Below are 14469 nucleotides of genomic sequence, written 5' to 3'. Positions count from 1 at the left end.
GCCTGGCCGCCTCCAGGTCCTGCCTGCCACTCAAACCTGGTTCACCCGGAGCCTGGGCCCCTGGGCTGTCCCTTCGCCGCCTCCAGACTTGGATCCTCAACCTGAACGGGATCCCAGCGCTGCCCGGTGGCGGTGCTAACGGCCGTGCGTGGGCACCACTCGCAGGAGATGGTCCTCGGCCTCCTGGAGCGGTCGGGCCTCTCCAGCGGAACCTCAGGGAATCCAGCATCGCCACCAGCCTGCGGGCTAGCTCCGCTCGCGCGGCCCCACACCCGCCAGGGGGCGCCCTTGCCCGCGAAGCTGGCGGGGGCCGTCGCTCCCCAGGCCGGTGGGGGCTGCCGGCCTCTGCACGGGCGGCGCCAGGTGCGGGCTGCGCGGGTCCCCTGAGGTCCACGCACCACGGAGCCTGCACCGCGGCCTCCGCCCCCGGCCTGGCGCCGGTCCTCGGCCGAGCCCGCGGCTCCCCCAGCCCCGGGCGGCAGGAAGTTTGCCCGCAGCTGGGCCCGCCGCCTCCTGCCGCGACCGGGGAGGCTGGGCGTCCCCTGCCCGCAGCCCCCGCCCCCCGCCCCCGGCCAGCTGGCACCCGCCCGCACTGCCCGCACTGCCCGCCGGGCGGCGCCCCGCGCCCACTCCTCCCGCTGCCCGCGCCCCGCTCGGCCGGACACAGACGCTCCCTCCAGCCGCCGGCGGTCGGGCCGAGCGCGGCAGCTGCTGCGGAAGAAGCGAAGGACCCGCGCGCCGGCCAGCACCGGCCCTGCCCAGCCCGTGCCGAGCCGCCAGGTAAGGCCGCCGCAGCCCCGCCGGTGCCCCGCGCCCCGGCGCCCGTCCTGTGGGTTTCCGCTCGCGCCCCTCCCGCGTCCGTGCCCCCCACTCGGAAGTCTGGGTCTCTCCTACCCCCGGGGCCTCTACCCGCCTCGGCCTCCCGCCTCCTGAGAGCCGGCCCTGCCCCCTCACCCCCGCCACCCCGGTCCCGCAGGCCTCCGTCCCAGCCTCCCCTCCGCATCCTTTCCTGGGCCGGGTCCTCCCGCTGTGTCCTCCCCCCTCCCCACCCACTTCCCTCCTCCCCGCCTCTGCAGGGCTGGTGCTCCCCACGCCTCTCCTCCCCCTTTCCCCTGGGCCTCTGATCTCCCCGCTTCCTGGCCACAGCCCCCCATCCAGCTCAGCCCTGGGTCCCAAGACCAACACCCCCCCCCCCCCCCCCCCCCGCCCGCCTTTCTCACTGGCATCTGCCTGGGCCTCCCCTAGCCCCTGCGCTGGACTCCGGCCACCACCACCCTTGCCATTCTGCATGCTGTTCGCTTCGGGGGACCCAGAGCCCTATCAGAAATGACGCTCTTTCCCTGGACTAAGAGAGCTCCGTGCATCCCACCCTCGTTCATCCCGCGGGAAGCCAGGAGAAACTCGGGAGACCTTCATTTGGGCCAGTGATCCGGAGGCTGGGAGGACGCTGGGGGAGGGGTGGCTGATGGCACTCTCCTGTGGGGATGGCAGAGCACAGAGCTCAGACCTGGCCTGGGGGTGGGGGGTCGGCCCCGGGTCTGGCAGGAGGTTTCAAGGCCTGGAAAGCACCTGTGCCTCTTCCCCTGCTCCCTGGAGCTGGTGACAGCGAGGGAGGGCATTGGAGTCCCGCGGGGAGTGCGGGCCCAGGGCCTGGGGCAGAGGAGGTGGAGGGCCTGGCCCAGGGCCCTGCCGCCTGGCAGAGGTGGGGCAATGCGCAGAGCCTCTCCCCCTTTGGGGCTTTGGCTGCACAGCTCTGGGCATCTCTATGCTGCCATCTCCTCCTGGTGCTGTTGTCTGGGGTGCCACGTGGTGCCATCTCCCCGCCTCCCTCCAGTGGCTCTTCTGGGCATGCCTCTCAGGGGCCTGGGTTGTCTGGGCTCGGGCAGCCCCTTTGCCAAGTGGTGGGCACTCAGGACTGGCCAGGAGTCCTGAACCCTGTCAGGAACCAAGAGAGCGACCTTCACTTAAGCTCCGGTGAGTCACTGGGTGCTGGGATCTTCCCAGGAGCCCCTGCTTACTGCTGTGGGGGAGAGGCTGCCTGGGGGGCAGGGGTCATCTGCAAGAGAAATCCGTTCTGCTGTACTTCCCTGTGTCTGTGCTCCGGGGATGGCGGCCAGGGGCCCGGAGAGGCAGCTGTGTCTGGTCCCCCCAGGAAGGAGCCCCTGGAACTCCATGGGGCTCAGGAAGCTGATTGTGCTGAAGCTCATGTCTCATGATGATTATTATTAAACTATATTTTTACTGATTTCAGAGAGGAAGGGAGAGGGAGAGAGAAACATCAGTGATGAGAGAGAGTCATGGATCGGCTGCCTCCTGCACGCCCCCTGCTGGGGATGGAGCCCACAACCCGGGCTTGTGCCCTGAGCGGGGAATTGAACCTGGAATCCTTCAATCTGCAGGCGGATGCTCTATCCACTGAGCCAAACCAGCTAGGGCTCATGTCTCATTATTAATCAGGTTTGTTATTTTCCTCACTGACTGGATGTGTTTGTCAAGGTCTCGGCCCTCTGGAGAGTTAATCCAATAAGCACATGTTGCCGTGTCTGGGTTTAATTTTCCACATTCTGTTCATTTCTTGTGGCGCGAGCCTTGTGTGGGGAGCTGTGGCCTGGTTTGTCACTAGCTCCTGACTGCCCAGCTCGGCCCCCAGGCAGGCATGCGGGCCCAGGGCTGGGGCACTGCCTGGTGGGGCAGACGCGGGGGTTCGTGGAGAGGGTTGAGAGGAGACTCGCTCTTTTCTGTGTTTTCCCCATTCCCCCTCCAAAGGCATCTTGGCTGACATCTCCCCAGCACCGGAAGGTGGTCTGACTCTCCCGTTTGTCTTCCCTGAGGACGGTGAGGAAACTTGTATGTGGTGGGAAAGGCCACAGCTGCTGGGAGCAGGGCCTTGGAGGGGCCTCAGCACCCCTGCTGGGGTCCCAGCCTCCCCCTCCCCCACCCCGGGTGGAAGGAAGGGAGAAGAGGAAGGCCTGTCTTGGGTGAGGGGGGAAACTGCTGGGAAAACAGGAAGAGCTGTGAGGAGGGAGCTGAGGAAGGGCTGTGTGGCCGACGGGCTGGGCAGTGGGTGAACCTGTGTGGAAAGAAAGCATCTCTTGTTGTTTATGCAGAGGCATATCCGTTAGGTGTGTATAGCCCCACAGTTTTCCAAATGCTTTTTAGAAAAATTATTTGATCTCTACTTGGGATCTCCTAGTATTTGATCTGCTACCACCCGGTAAGGTGTTACTGATTCTCAAGAAATGGCATCTCCCCCAGGTTAAATGCCTGTGGCTCTGCGGCTGCACCCAGGGTCTCTGGACGCCCAGCCCAGTGCTCCTTTGCTGCTACCTGTTGCTTTAAAGCTGTCCAGCCTCTCCCCTCCCCATACCTTGCTTCAGTTTCTCTTCATCTTCCCAGGTCAGCTCAGCACTCTCCTCTCCCTGTGGGGCTGGAGGGCTGGCTTCCATCCGCCCAGGGTCTGGGATCTAGCTGGCTCCTGGTTCTGCATTCTCTCCACCTTATACTGGCTGCTCGGCACCAGGGTCTCCTGCCACCCTGACCCTGGGCCTGCCATTTCTCTTGACTCGCTCCTGCAGAAAGAGCTCCAGGTTCTCCAAAGCCTGAGGCCTGGTCCTGGGACCCCTGTGCGCCTCTTCCCTTTTTCTCCCACCCCCTGCTCCATCCTTATCACCTCAGCCCTCTCTGCTCTTGTGAGAACTTCGGGTGCCCTGTCTCATCTTCCCTTTCCCACGGCCACTGTCCTCACGTGGGGCTCTAGTGGTCCCCCCCTGGGTCGTGGTAATACAGTCTCTTCCCTGGGCAGCCTGAGGCCACACCTGGCTTCCTGCAGATGAAGGTGCTGGTGACATGTGACCAATCTCAGGAGCCCTCAGCGGCCCCCGGGCTGCTGGACAGAATTCCCATGTAGCAGCTTGGAAGCCCAGACCACTCACAGGCTGGACCCAGCTTTCTGCCTCAGGGTGGGACCCTCTGCCCACCACCAGGACTCTTCTTCCCTCCTCCTGGGAGCCCCACCCCATCCTCACGCGCCAGCAGGGAGTACTTGCTAAGTGCTGGGAAACCTAGGTTTCTATCCCTGTGTGACTCCCAGTGACTTTGAACAAATTGCTTACCCTCACTTGCCTCACCTGTAAAATGGGGATAATCTCACCTGCTTGAAAGGTTGTTACAGCAAGAATGTGAGTGGATGGGAATTGATTTGTCACCTGAAGGGCAGGCCAACTCAGCAGCCCTGGGCGGGCTTTCCCACGCTGCCCTGGTGTCACTGCTCTAGCTGCCTGCTCCTGCTTGCTGGGGGCAATCACCTACCCTCTTGCTCCCCACGCAGATGGCACGTCCCGTGAGGAGCAGAGCCTTTTGCCAGGTGCCTTTCACATCCTGGGCTCCTACCTCGCACGGGCCATCCTGCATCCCGTAAACTGGCCCCTGCTCATAGCGGGAACATGTGAAGTGATTATAGCGTTTGGTTATGTAAAATAGGGTATGCGTTCCATTTAGCAAATCAAATGTAAACACATCTCCCACCACAGTGCCCGCCAAGGTCAAATGTGGGATGAAGAAGGGCAGCAGTTGCCCATGGCACTGCTCTGCTTATCCCTCTCAGTCGTCCCAGCTCCCCATGAGGCAGCTGTGAGCATCTCCACTTCTACAGGTGAGGAGGGGCCCTGGGGCACTGCAGTGGGATGTCTGTGCTGCTTCACAGATGGGGGTGGGGGGACATTCCAGAACCCCAGCTCCTTCCCCTGTTCCTGGGCCTGGAAAAGGGAGGGAGAGGCCCTTTATAAAAAGACTAGAGGTCCAGTGCATGAAATTTGTGCACTGGGGGTGGCGGGGGCGGGGGGTGGGGAGAGGTTGTTTCTCAGCCTGACCTGGGGACCTGGGCCTCTAGCAGTCTGGAACCCCTCAGGGGATGTCTGCCTGGTCCAGAACGGGCCTAAGCCAGCAGGCGGACATCCCTCTCACAGTCTGGGACCCCTTGCTCCTTACCGCCTGCCTGCTTGCTGCTCCTTAGCGCTGCCGCGGAGGCAGGAGTGGCTCCCACCACCGCCACTGTGCTTGCCAGCCATGAGCCTGGCTTCTGGCTGAGCAGCACTCCCCCTGTGGGAGCGCACTCACCACCAGGAGGCAGCTCCTTCATTGAGCGTCTGCCCCCTGGTGGTCAGTGTGCATCATAGCGACTGGTCGTTCTGCCTTAACGGGCACTTAGGCTTTTATTACATAGATTCCTCTCAGGTGTTATTCCACGACAGAACCCACTCAATGTATGTGTGTCCTTTGCATACAGCCCCGCAGGGACTACTTAGTGAGGGGCCCCTGCACTGGGCTCTTCCCTGGGCAGGTGGGTGATGTGAGTGGTGAGCACAGAACACCCCCGGACTGGAGCTCAGGGCAGAGGAGGGCCTTCCTGGGTGAGGAGGGCTGCACCAGGAGGGGGGCAGGTGTGTCCTGAGGACGCGGTGAGGCCAGGAAAGGAAGGTCTTGAGTGGGCGGGGGTCGGCAGAACGAGTCAGCTCAGGAGGGCGGGTGAGCGGAGAGGAGAGAGTCCGGTTGACACATCCAGGCTGGGAGACATTGAGGATCCATGGGCAGAGGTGTGCAGTGCCGGCCAGGACTTGAGGGCCTGGGGCTGCGGTGAAAGCAGAAGGAGGTGCACTGAGTAGCATTTCCAAAGAGCAGAGCACACAACAGATTGGATGAGCAGATGAGGGAGCAGGGGAGGAGAGAACTTTGAGGTTTTCGCCCTGGAGGTGAGGGCAACTGTGATGCCACTTTCAGAGACGAAGCCAGAGGTGAAGCCCCTCTGAGGGAAGCTCTGAGTCTGTTGACAGCCAAGCGGAGGGGAGGCCGCTGGAGCATGGGGGGCTGGGTAGGGGGCTTTCTGGGCAGCAGGTGAGCAGACTTGTGTGAGGGTGAGCACCTGCAGCCACGTGCTGTGTACGGCACTTCTTTCAGGCATTTCTGATGACTGGGTTTCACCTCCACACCCTCTGCGAGCCCTCTGTGCTCTTCCCTCCTGGCTCTGGGACCCTGTGCCCAGCCCTCTCTGCTCTCCCCTCATGGCACTCACCATGCGCCCAGCCCTCTCTGCTCTCCCCTCATGGCACTCACCATGCGCCCAGCCCTCTCTGCTCTCCCCTCATGGCACTCACCATGCGCCCAGCCCTCTCTGCTCTCCCCTCATGGCACTCACCATGCGCCCAGCCCTCTCTGCTCTCCCCTCATGGCACTCACCATGCGCCCAGCCCTCTCTGCTCTCCCCTCATGGCACTCACCATGCGCCCAGCCCTCTCTGCTCTCCCCTCATGGCACTCACCATGCGCCCAGCCCTCTCTGCTCTCCTCTCATGGCACTCACCATGCGCCCAGCCCTCTCTGCTCTCCTCTCATGGCACTCACCATGCGCCCAGCCCTCTCTGCTCTCCTCTCATGGCACTCACCATGCGCCCAACCCTCTCTGCTCTCCTCTCATGGCACTCACCATGTGCCCAGCCCTCTCTGCTCTCCCCTCCTGGCCCTGGGACCCTGTGCCCAGCCCTCTCTGCTCTCCCCTCATGGCACTCACCATGTGCCCAGCCTTCACTGCTCTCAAAGTTGCTCATCTGTGTTTCACCTCCAGGGGACCTGGAATGGAGCTTACCTCCAAGAGAGCTGGGATCCCACACCTGCTTTGCTCAAGGTCAGTCCTGTCCCAAGTGCCTTGCACAGAGCAGGTGTTTAATAAATATCTATCTTATTTAAGTGACCTTAACTTATGCTTAACAAATGTTTGTTACAGAGATCAGTTCCTAGAACGTGGATGTGAGGGCAGTGATGTGGGCCCCGCTTCCAGGAGTGGGTGTCCCAGGGTCCTTCTGCAAGATGCCGCCTGTCTGATTGCTATGACTTTCTTCTCTCTTTTATGTTGACCCGGGAGGTGCCAGCTCTGCACTAGCTGTTCCCAGGGTTGGGAAGTAAGTCCACAAGCTTATCAGTTGCTACCCATTCCTGAGTTTGAGGCTGGCCTGCCATTCATTGTAAAAGGCCTTGGGCAGGTGTCCAACCCCTGTGAGGCCCTGCCCTCACCTGTAAGTCAGCCCTGCCCTTGCCTGTAAGTCAGCCCTGCCCTCACCTGTAAGTCAGCCCTGCCCTTGCCTATATGTCAGCCCTGCCCTCACCTGTAAGTCAGCCCTGCCCTTGCCTATATGTCAGCCCTGCCCTTGCCTATATGTCAGCCCTGCCCTCACCTGTAAGTCAGCCCTGCCCTCGCCTGTAAGTCAGCCCTGCCCTCACTTGTATGTCAGCCCTGCCCTCACCTGTAAGTCAGCCCCCATGGCCCTTCCTTCTCCTCAGGGTTTTTGCAGAGAATTCATTCAGAGAAGTAGAGAAAGCAGATGGCGGTGGTTATCTCTCTTTGGGGTGCTGTGGGATATTTTGGTCACAGAGGCTGAAACGGAAGCCGGGGTGCGCACAGAGTTCAGGGGTTTCTCTGGGGAAGTAGGGGTATGCTATGGGCCAGTGGAAGAGACCTGGCTTGGAATCAGGAAATCCAGGCTACTTATTATTGCCTCAGTTTCCTTTCAACAGGGGCACTTCATAAACAACCTGACCGGGTCCCCAGTTGAGTGAAGGCTCCCAGGACAGGGAGTCAGAGTGGTGGCCTGGGACACTGGCTCAGAGTAAACACATTTTAGGTAAAACGCCCTCAGGCACCAAGAAGTTTGAGCATTTGATGGAGCTCAGACCCACCAGGACCAGTCTAATCACCAGCCTCTCTAGGGCCCAGCCCCCCAATGGCTGGCATGGCTGCCCAGGTCCTCAGGAGGACGAGCTAACTGGGGTGTGCACTCTCTGAGGCATGCTGGGACATCTCAGGAAGGAATGCAGTGGAGCACTGCTGCTGCAGTTGTGGGTATTACCGACCTTTACAGTGCCCCCTGGCCTTGTTCCGTTCATGAGATGACAGAAGACTGTCCCCAGCAAGGTTGGTGACCAGATGGGAGTTGGGCATCGCTCTTTCTGGAGGCGAGAGAGTCTTTATGAGAAGTAGAGGAGACTAACGGGTTTAGGGAGGGCCAGAGGCCCTTCTTGTGTCATTCCCTAGGTGGAGGTGGTGTCGTTCTCACCAGATCTCATCTACCCCTAAGCCTCCATCAGCACCACCTGCCCTCTGCTGGAGCTGCCATGCCACTTCCTGGTAGGTAGCACATATTCAAAGACTTAGGATGTTCTTAGTGGTTTTTGCTCCTCACCCGACAAGCTCGCAGGGCCACAGGTCTGACAGGCGGGACACCTAGGAAGTGTCATTGCGTTCTCTCAGGGTGTTAGTAACTGCTGAAGACAACAGCTATTTGATTGGGAAGTTGGATCCCTTCCCTGGGCTCTGTCCATACACCGAGAACCTTCTGAAGGCTGTTAGCGGCCTGCACAGACATTGAAGACAGTGATCCTTGGGTAAACCGACTCTTCCCAAGGTTGAGGACATTACACAGAATACAGCAGCATTTGTCCTGGAATGGTAATGCCTATGTAATTGCTAGAAAATGGAAACCCTGGGAGGTTAAATGAGTCATAGAATCTTATTCCTGGAAGGAACTTGAGATCATTCATTTAACATCTCACCTGCTGTTCTCCTCTCACCTACAGACAGAATCTCTACTGGCTGGTTGACCAGCTTCAGCTGCTGCTCTGCCACCGCCTCCTCTCCCTGCTGCTCCTCCCCATCTTCTGAAGGCTAACATTGAGCCCATACTATGTTCCAGTTGCTTTATGTACATTAAGTTGATCTTCCAACAATCCTATAAGTAGGCTCTATTGTCTCATTTTACAAATGAGTAAACTGAGGCCTAGAGAAGTTGCATAGCTTGCCCAAGGTGACTTACTAGTAAGTGGTAGAGCTGGATATAACTTTGGCAGTCTGAACCATGCTCTTGACCATCAACTGGGGCTGGGATCAAGCCTGCAACCGAGGTACTGAAATTTAACCCATAACTCGTCAGTCCTTGGGCTGGCACTCTAACCATTGAACAACACCAGCTAGGGCCAAGGTGCCCTCTTAAAGGGCCAACACACATGATCTTGCTCTGGGACACTTACCTGTGGCACTGGTAGAGGGAAGGTGACTCGGCATATGGGAGTCATAAGGAGAAGATCTGGGTGGTGTGGCCTGAGGAGAGGTGTGTGGGATCAGCCACCGAGGTCTCATGACAGGGGCGTGCGCTAGCCTGGTCCTCCAAATACTGGCATCACCACTCTACCGAGGTCAAGTCCTGCAGAAAAGTCCGCTGGCTGCACCCAATAGGAACCTTTGGTGCTCTTTTTCTGGAGCAGCCCTTGGTGGAGGCTCAGACAGTCATTGGGCTAGGTAGCTTTGGAATGGCGGCCATTCTTCCCCAACTCACTCTCACAGCTGGAGCCCAACTGCCCCCACCTGGTGATTCTCTTGGTTGGTTTGTCTGACTCCCAGGGCCCTGCCCTTGCTGAGTTCAGTCTCTCAGGGAGATCAGAGTGCTGCACAGAGCACTCTGAACTTTTGGAGCACATCTCCCTTGGAGGCTCTTGTCTGGGACTCAAATGGGTTCTGGGTTGTGTGGCTCTGGCATGGGGGGGGGCATTGTTACCCCCTCTGCAAGCTCAGCTGGCATCCCCAACCCCCCACAATGGAAGACTCATTTAGCCTGCCCTTCAGACTCTTGAGGGCTCTGCCCTGCTGAGTTTGCTCCTATGGAGGAGATGGCTGGCTGCGCCCAACCTGAACCTGTGGAGCATTTCTCCTAGGGAACTAGGGTCAGAAACTCTAGCAGAGACTGATTAGTATGGCTCTGGAATAGGGCCACTTTCCCCCCATTGAGGGCCTGATTACACTGCCTCCAAGCAGGAGACCCATTAGCCCCATCCTCTCAACCCTAGTTACCCTGCCCTATTGAGCTCATGCCTAGTAGAAGGATCTGTGGGTTGGGGAAAGCCTGGGTCCTCTCTACAGTTTTTCTTCCAGAGGCTCTCAAGGAAGACTAAGTAACCTCAGGGAGAGGCGAAGTGGCTGACAGGTTTGAGGTGCACCTCAGGGTGCCTAGGAACTTTTATGAATCTGCCCCTTGCTCAGAGCTGGAGGAAGTTGAACCTTGTACACAGCTTGGACCCTCCTCTGTACACTCAGGTCCAGTAGAAGCAACCACAAACATGAATTGCATGGTAGTTCCAGATATGTAGCCCAAAGCTAGTTTCAGCCAGTGTCTGAGATTGACCTGCACTGAAACCCTACCCAGGTGGACCCAGAACCACACAATCGGTAGATTACAGACCACAGGAGGTCTTGACCCAACTAGCCACAAAAGTAGCACACCTAAAGGGGGGTTTCCTGGAAGGTACCAGACCCTGCTGGGAACAACTCTACCTAAGGGAGCAGCCCCTACATAGCAGCTCAGATACTGTGACCAAGGTCTATCCTTATAGTCAGCCAGACTGAGGTTAACCCCACTAACGAATGGGCCAACATCATTCAAGACCAAACTATAACAGGGGGGCATACAAGAGACATTCCTGGAGCACCCAGCTCATCTGATCTGGAAGATTGCATCACTGACACCTACAACATGAAAGTAGAATTCAAATTTTGGAGTCATAGCAGATCTAACTAAGACACAGAGACAGACAAAAAAGGCAGACAAAATGGGGAGAAAAAGAAACATGTCCTAAATTAAAAAACAAGAGAAATCCCCAGAAAATGAATTAAATAAAATGGAAGCAACCAAGCTACCAGATATAATTCAAAACAATGGTTATAAGGATGCTCAAGGACCTCAGGGAAAGAATGGATATCTCAGTGAGAAGTTAAACAAAGGGACAGTAAGCATAAAAAAGGACATGGATGGAAACCATAAAAAAGAATCCATGAGAAATGAAGAATACAATATCTGTAATGAAGAATACTCTAGAATGACTCACCAGCAGGTTATATGAAGAAGAGGATTAAATCCGAGATTAAGAGGACAAGATAACAAAAACCACCCAAGCAGAGCAACAAAAAGAATTTTTAAAAATTAGGAAAGTGTAAGGGACCGCTGGGACAGCATCAAGCATAACATCTGCATCATAGGGGTCCCAGAAGAAGAACAGAGAGAGCAAAAAATAATGGCTGAAATCTTTCCTAACCTGGTAAAGGAAAAAGACATACCTGCCCAGGAAACACAGCGAGTCCAAATCTAGATGAACCCCAAAAGGCCCACACCAAGACACATCAAAATTAAACTGGCAAAGGTTAAAGACAAAGAGAATTTTAAGAGCAGCAAGGGAAAGACAGAAAGTTACCTACAAGGGAGCTCCCATAAGACTGTCAGAGGATTTCTTAACAGAAACACTTCAGGCCAGAAGAGATTGGCATGAAATATTGACAGTGATGAAAATCAAGGACCTAAAACCAAGACTACCCATCAAGGCTATCGTTTAAAATTGGAGGCAAAATAAGGAACTTCCCACACAAGAAATGCAAAAGTAGTTCATTACCATCAAACCAGTGTTGCAAGAAATGTTACATAGTCTTATTTAAGAAGCAGAAAGAACAAAGAGGGAGAGAAAGAGGAATGAAGGTATAAAGAATAAAATGGCAATAAATAAGTACCTATCAATAATTACTTTAAATGTAAAGGGATTAAATGCTCCAATCAAAAGACATAGGGTGACTGAATGGATAAGAAAACAAGACATATACATATGTTGTCTACAAGAGAACCACTTTAGAACAAAAGATTCACACTAAAAGTGAAGGGATGGACAAACATATTTCATCCAAATGGAGATGAATAAAAGCTGGAGTAGCAAAACTTACATCAGACAATATAGATTTAAAAACAAAGGCCATAATAAGAGACAATGCTAAAGGGATCAATCCAACAAGAGGATATAACCCTTATAACCATATGTGCACCCAACACAGGAGCCCCTAAATATATAAATAAAATCTGGATGTACATAGAGGGAGAGATCGGCAGTAATACAGTCATATTTGGGGATTTTAACACCCAATTGATATCAGTGGATAAATCTTCCAGACAGAAAATCAACAAGGAAACAATGGCCTTAAACGACACACTAGACTTGTTGGATTTAGAGAGCATTTCATCCCCAAATAGCAGAATATACATTCTCTTCAGGTGCAAATTGGACATTTTCTAGAATAGACCACATGTTAGGACACAAAATAAGTGTGATTAAATTAAAGAAGATTGAAATCATATTAAGCGTCTTCTTTGACCACAATGTTATGAAGTTAGAAACTGATTACAAGACAAAAAAAACCTGAAAAACACACAATCACATGGAAGCTTAATAACATGTTACTAAACAGTGAGATCAAGGAAAAAATCAAAGTTATCTTGAGACATGAAAATGAACACACAACAACCTACACTTTAAGAGACACAGCAAAAGCAGTCCTAAGATGGAAGTTCATAGTAATATAGGCCTTCCTCAAGAAGCAAGAAAAATATGAAATGAACAGTCTGACTTCACACCTAAAATAAACAGTCTAGCCTTACACCTAAAAGAACAAACAAAGCCCCGAGTAAGTAGATGGAAGAAATAATGATCAAACTAGAAATGAAGACATAGAGACTAAAAAAACAACAACAAACAAACAATTCAAAAGGTCAATGAAACCAAGAGGTGGTTCTTTGAAAAGATGAAAAGATTCACAAGCTTTTAACCAGGGTCACAAAGAAAAAAAAAGGTAGGACCCAAATAAATAAAATGAGAAATTAAAGAGAAGTAGCAGTTGTCACCACGTTTCCTGAGTAGCTCTTGTGTGACAGTCACAGTCATTGCATGTCACAGGCCTGTGCCCTGAGAAAATGCATGCAGACCTTTCAAATCTGTCAGATACTAGATTGGTGTCCTGGTGGCAGAGCGCTGAAGACAGGGTTGACTGGCTGGCTTTTTTGAGCTCTGTGAGGCTAGGTGATGTTGTAGACACCCCATCAAAGAACCATGAAGTTCAGATGACCCAATCTAAGAGTACAGAGTGAGCAACTCGGTGGAGAAAGCGCATCAGTTTGAGGTAAAGTAGCACCATTCCACTGTACTTTGAAAAATAAGAGTCCTGCCAGAGTCTAAAGTAAATAGGCTGGAACATGAGATCTGCCAGGTAGGGTGCAAATTGGAAGTACACCAGCAATTATAGCAATTAGACTAAGCTGAGAGCATATTTCCATCAGAGTCTGACCCAGCAGGCGCTGTCGGCTGTCTCTCTTCCCCTCAGCTCTTCTTTGGGGAGGGCAGTTTGTAGAGGAGATGCTCACAGCCTGACCTTGGGCTTCAGGAGCTGGAGTGGAGCTGATCATTGTCCTATATTTTTGTGTCAATAATGCTGTTGCTCTTGTTGTATCTCAGGTGTCCATCCTCATATGTCATCACAAGACCTCACAGCAACCCTACGCTGTAGGAGTTACTAGTTCTAGGAGAGAACGGATGCTCTGAGAGCCTGAGTGATTTGCACAAGGTTACACAACCGAACCATAGAATTGCCCTTTCCTCTGTATGCGTGGCTTCTCCATATCGGCCAATGCCTCTCCAAGGAGCCAGCTGGTCTCTCTGCTCCAGCCTCCAGCACCCAGCACAAAAGGAATGTACACAGCTCACCTTGGGGAGAATGGAGGTGGGTGGCAGTGAGGCAAGGTGAGGCCACTCTTGCAGGCTTCAGGGACAGGAGCAGAGGTCATTGTCTGCCTTCCCCCTCAGGCAGGAACTCCACTGTTACAGGGCCTGTGTCTGTTTCTCAGAGTTTAAGTCCCCAAACCAGGGCAGTACTGGCATACAGCACGTGCTCAGTAAATACTGTTGAATGCATGGCTTCCTGCGTGACGCCCTTGTCTGCAGATACTCAGTGTCCTGGAGCCCTAGGCTAGCAATGTGCCTTGGAGCTGGAAATCTTGGATAGGCTGCTTCAACTCACAGATATGTGGGATTAAAACGTTGGTTGTGTAGATCTCAAAACACATTTCCCTGGTGGATTATGGAATTAGTGTAACCCATAATAGAGCTGAACAACGATTAACAAACCCTGGACCTGCCTGGACGTTGGCCTTAAGCACCACCTTCTCCTTTAACCCAGCTGAGGTTTCCATAGACATGGACTGGACAGGGACGTCTGGTGAGAGCAGTGGTGGTCTATGGGTAGGGAGCCCCAACTTATAGACCAGGGTGAGGGCATTGCATTGCAGTGAGCCAGAAGGAGGCTCTGCGAGCAGAGGCCTGGCCCCAGGGGTGTTTCTCTAGATATCTAGTGTGAGCTGGGGACTGTGTGCACCCCAAAATCCATTTACTCTCATGCAGAGTTAGTTATAGGGGGAGCAGTAAGCAGAGGAGGGTATGGAGACTATGGGGACAGAGGACCTCAGAGAAGGCTCCCTTGTGTGAAGATGGACCCAGGATCCTGGGGATGAGCCCTTGGTGACCCTGGTTCTTGAGGCATGATAAGGTGCTATGCATGGATGCATAGTCA

The 14469-nt window shown here is 54.5% G+C and overlaps 1 protein-coding gene across 2 annotated transcripts in view; it reads left to right on the top strand.

Annotated features, from left to right (window-relative positions):
• The first annotated feature begins 650 nt into the window (after positions 1-650).
• Positions 651-14469, top strand: part of GRIK4 (glutamate ionotropic receptor kainate type subunit 4) — a 241974-nt gene continuing 228155 nt past the window's right edge. For both annotated transcript variants that reach the window (XM_036354352.1, XM_036354351.1), the window contains exon 1: positions 651-780. The gene's annotated coding sequence lies outside the window, so the exon portion shown is untranslated. The remainder of the gene's footprint in view (positions 781-14469) is intronic.

This window comes from Myotis myotis, unplaced genomic scaffold (assembly GCF_014108235.1).
Source record: "Myotis myotis isolate mMyoMyo1 unplaced genomic scaffold, mMyoMyo1.p scaffold_m19_p_20, whole genome shotgun sequence".
Lineage (NCBI taxonomy): Eukaryota > Metazoa > Chordata > Mammalia > Chiroptera > Vespertilionidae > Myotis > Myotis myotis.
Note: the sequence above shows the minus strand (reverse complement) of the source record. Positions and strands in the feature narration are given on the sequence as shown.